We start from the raw sequence: 8,608 nt of genomic DNA on the forward strand, positions 1-8,608 counted from the left end.
CCCTGGGATTATTGATTGATGTGTATGTATTTAGAGCCCTTTTGGCTGGAATATATGGTGGTTGTTAAGAATAAGGAAGAATGTAGAGTCGATTTGCCCACCTGACCGACTCTAGCTACCTGAGAAAAAAAGGATGTTAAGACCTCCTACCTTCTGTTCTTTAGGGAAATTTATTATGATGAATTTATGTGTATATATTTGGAGTTTAAAACCGAAAAGCTGGTATTTGGATAGGCCACTCCTTCAGGCTGACGTATTTTGATGTGTCCGATACCTTTTCGGAATTATGCTATCCTGATATGTTGGTGTTGGAAGAGCGTGCTTTTGAGCCTTTGGGGCCAAAGTTAGGGCTGATGTGGTATCGGAAAGCGGGTTGTGGGGCTGGAAATTGGTCGGTTGGTGTAATAACCAATAATTGCTTGCCTAGAGAAATGGGGCCCACTGTACACAAAGACACTACCAGGTAGCGTCTCGTGTCTCTGAAGTCCCCGCTGGTGTCTAATATAGATATTAATATTAGAATGGGGCCCTTTCTAGGCAGGTCTCCGTGCTGGTAGTGGAATTTGGTGTGTTGGAACCTGAAAACGCAAGACCACGCGACCCATATAGGTTAGAACGCGGAACTTATAGGTTAGGTCTAACAAAATCAAAGTTCTTGTGTACTTACAGTAGTCCTACGAGATAATCTCGATCTCCCCGGGCACACCACTAATTCACAGCACTTTTGCACTAGCAGCACTGCACTTTCCGCGGTTTTCGGGAGAAATAGCCGCGTTTTCTATCGCAACGGTCGATAGAAGTACCTCTCTACGACGACCACTAGACCACTCTAAGAAAAATATTAAAGTGTTGAAATGTACCAAAATCGTTGTAGTAGGGGAGGACAGTATGCTAAATTTGCAGTTACTCGAGCGTTATGGGGACCTATTGGGTTGTGAAGATTAGGTCCTAAGACCAAAAAAAGTAAAGTTAAGTTTTCCATTTAAGTGGGGACTTGAGTGTGTAAACAATTATCAAAAATATAAAAAAACAGTCACATGGAAATACTCAAGCGCGTCAGATATTCATAGTGTATACCCACTAGGTCTTTCTGATAACCGAAAGACATTAATCTGACGAGTAGTGAGGGGAACGTTGACGTAAAAAGAGGTAGAAAAAAAGTTATTCGAGCGTGTCAGATATTCAGAGTGGGTGTTAAGTGAACTCAAAAAAGTATCTCATTCAAATATCTGACGATTTGGACGGGGCCAAAAGTCATGGCCGATTTTCAAAGATGTAAAAAAATGCGACCTTGAAATACTCAAGCGTGTCAGATTTTCATACAGTTGGTTCAACTTGATGTCCTAATCGTCCTTAATAATATTCTGACAATTATATGGAAGACAATTGTTAATCTGACAATTTGAAAAAATTTATTTTTGTTTTTTTTTATTACTGGATGTTGAAAATAATATACTAATATATCGCCGTCTTAGAAGCCAATAAGTCTAACACACAATAGTACAAACTAGAGAAATCGACGATTAAAGATTTTCGCGTGCTGGAAACCTTTTTGGAACATTTTTAATCATAACAAGTTAATTTTTTTTATAGAAAGTTAAAACTCACAACATACTTTGTTTATGGTCAAACTTATCATATAATAATGTTCATAATGACATTGTTAATAAAATGTGAGAGTTTAGTTGCTTAGTATTATTGACCGCCGACATTATTAATGTAATTGTTTACTCCACTATTCGACTATACCGCATAGGTCTTTTGGCCACTACAGAAATGAACGAAATTGGGAATGTAGCAAACATGGTGATCAAATTTTTTATTAGTGAAAATCGAGTATGTTTTTAAATCCAGTTTATTTTGATACAACTAAATTACAAAAAAAAATAAAATTAAATCTAAGTATAGTAACTAGGTATTTTGATATAACTAAATTTAAAAAAAAAACTAAAATTAAATCTAAGTATATTAACTAGGTATTTTGATATAACTAAATTAAAAAAAAACTAAAATTAAATGTAAGTATAATAACTAGGTATAACATTTCTCGTCTTCTGAATTACTGTCTAAGGGAGGTTCCTGACCTTCTTCCGAGCTGTTGTAGAATGCATGGTAAGTAGAAGGTATGCTGCCTTGCAAACATAACTGTTTCAGGTCCTTCAGCTTTGAGGAATCAATCTTCAATTTTCTACTGTAGAGTTTAGCTACATCGTGTTGGTTGTTTCGCCGGCGTCGATGTATTCTTAGTGATTGAAAAGTTTCCTGACTGAGTTGTTTTTTAAAGAATATTACTTCTGGATCAGATTTTCGATACTGGAACCATTTTACATGGAGCCAGTTCATAGTTTCATCCTCAGCCTTAGTCTTATTAGTTATAACTTTTGTAAAGTATGATTTAAAATCTAAAAAATCGGTATGATGTAGTTCCGTTACTTTGTAGTAAGGCTGCGATATTTTTGCCGCGCGAGCAGCAGTGTACCATCCCTCCGGAGTGAATACATCGATTTTTCGACCTCTCGATTCTATCGCAGAGTGACGCTGTCACACTCTATCTCTGAATGACCTGACTCCATGAATTTCTGATTGATGACCTCAATAGGCAAATCCCTTACAGCACGGAGAAACATCGCAGAAACGATCGAGTTTCTATTTTGACCAGTGGCGGTATCAGAGTAGAAGGTTATCTCCTTAACTTCCGGCTTTAATTCTGAAACAAGTTTCCATAGACATGTGGCAGTCTCCGAAGATCCTTTCGCACCTTCTTTTTCATGCCACATATAATTGGTTGCTTCAGAAGTTCCGAGGTTATAGATTGTGAAATTACATGTCTTTAATTTTCATTTATAATATAACTGACCGATTTGTAGACTGAGAGATAGTAGAATTTTTTTCCATATCCATCGTAAAAGAAATGAAGCTATGAGCGTGAAGAAATGAGCGTCTTTGCTCTTGTTTTGTCTTGTTCCTTGCGAAGTCTGACTTCATCTTTTCCTGTTAGGTGTAGATTGTATTCATCTACAGTTTTATCTTTATCATTTGGGAGCATATTTTTCACCTGTGTACAGTAATCGCATTGATCTTTTTTTGGCTTGTAGAATCCATAATTGAACTCTGATGTAAAAATGTGCTTGTAATAACTTGCCTTTTCAGGTTGCAAATGTTTTTCCTTACAAAATTGTACGTAATTCAGGTACAACCTATTTTCACTTAAACCAGATTGTAGGTGCTGCCTTTTAGTGCTGCTCCTACAGCAGTGGGAATGTGCTCTCTTATAACATTTTTGACTTGCTCTGTTTTTTTGTTTAGTGGTTCCATTTTACCTTCTGGCGCCTTCTGGCGTCTTCTTTGATAGTGCCGTCCGAATTTTTTGAGCAGAAAAATTTAGTGTGGCAAAAAAAGATATTTTGCACACTTGGATTTTGTTTCCATCTACAGTTAAGCTGAAAGCTAATGTGTTATTTCGTCTAGATTCTGCTTCACCTTGATATCGCCTTTTCACGGGCATACTTGACACATATTTTGCAATAAAACTCCACCTTAGTTGTTCACATTCCATTTTTAGGTATTCTTCGAGGACTTTTAGTTTTCGTGGGATATTTTATCATTGCATTTATAATGACATTTGCAGTTGACTGGTTTCAGCGTTTTATCAAGTATTTTCCTTCCAGCTCGGTTCTCGAATTCTTTTCCCATCATTCTTAGTTTTTTCTGCTTGTTTCTTTTCCAATCTTTTGGGTGTCTTTTGCGTTTTCTAGTCGAGCTCTCTTCAGTAGTTACATCAACATTTTCATTGGTTTGTGTCCGACTCAACATTCTTCTCGTTTCTAGAGAACACGGTTCGTCGTCTCTGTCGCTTCTGGAGACATAACATGACGATAATGAAGACTGTGATGTCTCCTGAATAGTATGTGATACGCTAGGCTCTTGGTTTACAAATGATTCGTCTGAATTTGCTCCTTTTGAACCTTTTGTAAAGTCAGTCACTGTTTCGCGTTGTTCTGGATCTGAAAATCAAATGCTGGTCTTAGTAATGTTAATGGCATTGTAGTGAACAAACTTTAGTTATTGAAATGAGCTTTCCACTTACTCTGAAAGTCCTCGTATCGCTCTGACAGAACATTCTGCAATACTGTGAAGTCAGTTACTGTTTCACATTGTTCTGGGCCTGAAAATCAACGATAGTCTTAGTAATGTTAATTAATGTTAATAGCATAGTACTGAACGAACTATAGGTATTGAAATGAGCTTTCAACTTACTCTGAAAGTCCTCGTTTCGTTATGGTAGAACATTCTGCAATACTGTGAAGTTAGTTACTGTCTCACTTTGTTCTGGGTCTGAAAATCAACGCTAGTCTTATGGTGGCTCCTAGCTTCTGAGCCATCTCAGATAATTAAGGGGTGGTTACCCCCCGACCATAAGGGTTGATGAAGTAAATAATACTCACAGTGCATACATTTATTTGTACGTTGGAGTATTAACGGTAAGTAGCTGGTGGTATAATATTTAATCGATGCGATGTTACCCGCTGGGATCTCAACTACCAATTGACTAATCTTTTCTCCGTGAAAGTATATCTAAAAGTGAATTGCCGTGTTTATTGTTTTTATATAAACAAAAGTGAGAGTGATACTAAAACTGCTGAATAGACTAGATTATAAATAACATATACTAATTATTATTTCAAACTGACCTTGTATCAAAACCGCATGCATTGATGTGGTAATGTAGGTCAATCGTATTTATTAAAAACAAACGTATTTGTTTTTACCAAGGGCATTTAATTATTAAAGAATTTGTCTTAATAAGATGATTACTAAGATGCAGTGTATCCCAATACATTTTCCTTTCCTTCCGAAAATTTTCTGACTACGGAAAAGGAAGAAAATTTTCTAATAATACCACCAATTGCTTACTGCGTTCTAATAAATACAATATGTACATTTTTTCCTATAAATAATAATTAAATACAAAAAAAAATAAAAATGTTCGTTATCAACATTGTTCCCGTTCCACTTGTCACTCACTGTGTTCTCGGATTGTAAGCATATAATCTATTCTTATGTATTTCCCTGATTTTATTGTTTTCCAATCTGATCTTACAATTAACATTATTTACCTCTGTTATTGTGAAGGGGCCTACATAAAGACTATCAAACTTACCATTCTCTTCCCTTTTTACCAGGACTAGGTCTCCTATTTCAAAGTGTTGTGGTGTTGCTTTGAGCTTGTTATTTTCTAGTCGCTCTTTTTGTGTTTTAGTAAGAAGGTTCTAGCTCTCTCGTGTGCGCTTTGTAGTTTGTAGCGTAGCTCATTGTAGTAAGCATCTATATTGTAACATGGTTGAATCTCCTGTGTAAGGTTTTCTGCTAGGTTAACCTTCCAGCCATATAACAGTTCAAACGGTGTGTAACCATGATACGCGTTAGGTGTTGTATTGTAGCAGTATGTGAACATCCTCCAACACACATCCCAATTTTCTCTGTCTTCGTCTATGAATGCTCTTACGTACTCGTTTAATGTTCTGTGCAGTTTTTCGCAACTTCCAATGGACTGTGGATGGTATGCCGTTGAGAAGTTGTGCTCTATTTTAAGTAGCTTTGTTAGTTCCTGCATTACTTCATTATTATACTCTGTGCCTTGGTCTGTTCTTATTTGCTTCATTAGTCCGTATGTTGGTATAAAATGATCAAAAATTCCTCGGGCTATTGTCTCTGCTTCTTTATTGCACACGGGTATACTGACCGCGTATTTCGTAAGCTCACATAACATTGTTATACAGTATCTATTACCTTCGTTACTTTTAGTGAATGGACCTATCGTATCTATGTGTCCGATATCACGAATTCTTCGACATGTGTTCTTTTCGGTTTGTTAATTTGATTTATGACATTGTTTAACGTATTTTCTTACGTCTTTTTCCAAATTTTTCCATCTAAATCTTGCTTTTAGCTTCTTTACTAGTCTATTATTTCTCCTACGTGTCCTCCAAACATCGGGTGGTTATGGTATTCTTCTATTAATCTGTGTTTTTCTTTGTCATCTTCTATTGTTTCTGGTACTTCACATATGTATATTTCTACATTCTTCAATATTTCGTTTCCTTGTTTAATAAATTTCTCAATTGTGCACACTTTAAAAATATCGTTTACGTATATTTTTACTTTACGTACTGCATTCTCTACCGCCAGCTTATCAAGCTGTGCCAACATTTGGTTTAAATCAAAACGATTGCATCCCGTGGCTATGCTCTTGCTGCACTTTATTTTGTTTTTGACCCTAATGCTCAGTCTTGGTGAGATTAGTTCTGCTCCAAAAGACAAAATTGGTAGTCTATGCGCCTCTAAATTATTTAGTACCTTTCTTACTGTATGTTTGGGGGCTTCTGGCTGTAGTGTAAGTTCACTTTCTGCCTTCGTTTGCCTTGCTTCTTTCTTCTTTTCTCTTGCTTTAGCTCGTGTTATAGCTAATATATGGGTATTGTCTATGTATAGGTTCTTTAGTTGATGTAATGTTATTCTTGAAAGGCTGTCTGCGTAGTTATTTTTCCCTGTTATGTATTCTATTTCGAAATCGTATTCCTCTAAATCTAATCTGATTCTTGTAAGTTTCGAAGTTGGTTCTTTCATTGCAAATAAATGTGTTAGTGGTTTATGATCCGTTTTTACTAAAAATGTTGGTGCTCCATATAAATAACATTTGAAATGATTAATTCCCCAATGAATCGCTAGTAATTCCTTAACGATTATAGGTTTATTACATTCTCCTTTATTGAAACTTCTTGATGCGTATGCTATTGGTAGGTCTATTCCGTTATAATCTTGACTTAAAATTGCTGAACAACTCTCGTTGGATGCGTCTGTTGTTAGGATGAATTGTTTATTGAAATCTGGATATTTTAGGATCGGTGGCTTCAACAGAGATGATTTAAGCTTATTGAATGCTTTTTCACATTCTTCTGACCAAAAAAATTCTACTCCGTTTCTTGATAATCTGTTGAGTGGTCTGCATATTTCAGCAAAATTTTGAATAAAACGTCTATAATAGTTACAAAATGCTACGAATCTTTTTGTTTCTTCCGCTGTCTTAGGTGTCGGGTATTGTTCGATCGTTGCATATTTCGCTTTGTCTGGTGATACTCCTTCCTGAGAAAGATCATGTCCTAAATATGTTACTTCTCTTCTAAAAAATTGACATTTTCCTGGGTTAAGTTTCAAATTGAATTTTCGACATGTCTCGAATGTCTTTTTCAGGTTGTCTAGGTGATGTTTTTCGGATAATCTATATTATATTATATTACTACTATATCGTCCATGTAAAGAAATGCTTTGTCTGGTGTTAATCCTGAAAATGCTATTGACATCATCCTTGAAAAGCTATTTGGGCTTACATTTAATCCAAAAGGTAATCTGGTAAATTGAAATGCTCCATTTTCTGTGCTAAACGATGTGTATTTTCTCGATGATTTTTCTAATGGTTTCTGGTGAAAACCTGACATTAAGTCTATAACTGAAAACCATTTTGCTCTTCCTAGTTGATCTAGTATCGAGTCTTATCCTTGGTAAAGGAAATTTTTCAGTGACTATTTTCTTGTTCAGTTGCCTAAAATCTATGCATAATCTCCATGCTTTATTTCCATCTCCACGAGGAAAAATTTCCTGTAGCTGGCTGTATACCATTACAAAAACATAAAATCCTTTATAAAAGGTATATTTGTTAAAATCCCTATACAGGGCTACATCAAAGAAAGAACTAGTTTTCGATCGGTTGACCGATCATCATCAGTGAAATCCTAAAATGTGTACAACCAGATAAAATGATGCATCATTTTAATTCTAATGCATTAGAGCTACTTGGAAAAATAGCAGAAGGACACGAAGAAACAGCGATAACGGAATGAAGGAGAAGCAACAGAAAACCAACGGAATTATTCGAACAGAGGATATAGACAATTTAACAACCAAACGTACAGAGGGAACCAGAGAGGAAGAAGTAACAGAAACGTAAGGTTACTTGAGTTAGAAGACAGCCAAGAGGAACCAGAAAACCAGCAGTTTGGGTTTTGAATGAACGAAACAAGGAAAGTACACAGTCAGAAGTGGAATATAATATTTACAACTTCGACTTAAACCTAACGAATTTTGTACGAATGAAAACAGGAATCCTAGAAAACACAAACACCTTTATCATAGACACAGGAGCTGATATTTCAATACTGAAATGTTCACAAGATTTTATGGAGGAACATGTGAAAAAAAACACAAAGGCGAAAATAAAAGGAGTAACTAAAGGAGAATTACAAACAATGGGAGAAGTTGAAACAACGGTAGAAGTAAAAGGATCTCGATTTGAGCATATCTTTCAATTAGTTGAACCTAGCTTTCCTATTCCAACCGACGGAATCATTGGGAGAGACTTTATTTCAAACTTTCAATGCATACTAGACTACGCTAACCTTAAAATGCACATTAAAGAGGAAAATGATTGTTACATTAGTACGAACATACTGGATAATATAGACAATGACACGATAATAATACCGCCCAGATGTGAAATTTACAGAGTCGTAAAAATGTTTCAAACGCTGAAGAATGACAGGATAGTGGAACA

This window comes from Diabrotica virgifera, chromosome 9, assembly GCF_917563875.1.
Source record: "Diabrotica virgifera virgifera chromosome 9, PGI_DIABVI_V3a".
NCBI classification, from domain to species: Eukaryota; Metazoa; Arthropoda; class Insecta; order Coleoptera; family Chrysomelidae; genus Diabrotica; species Diabrotica virgifera.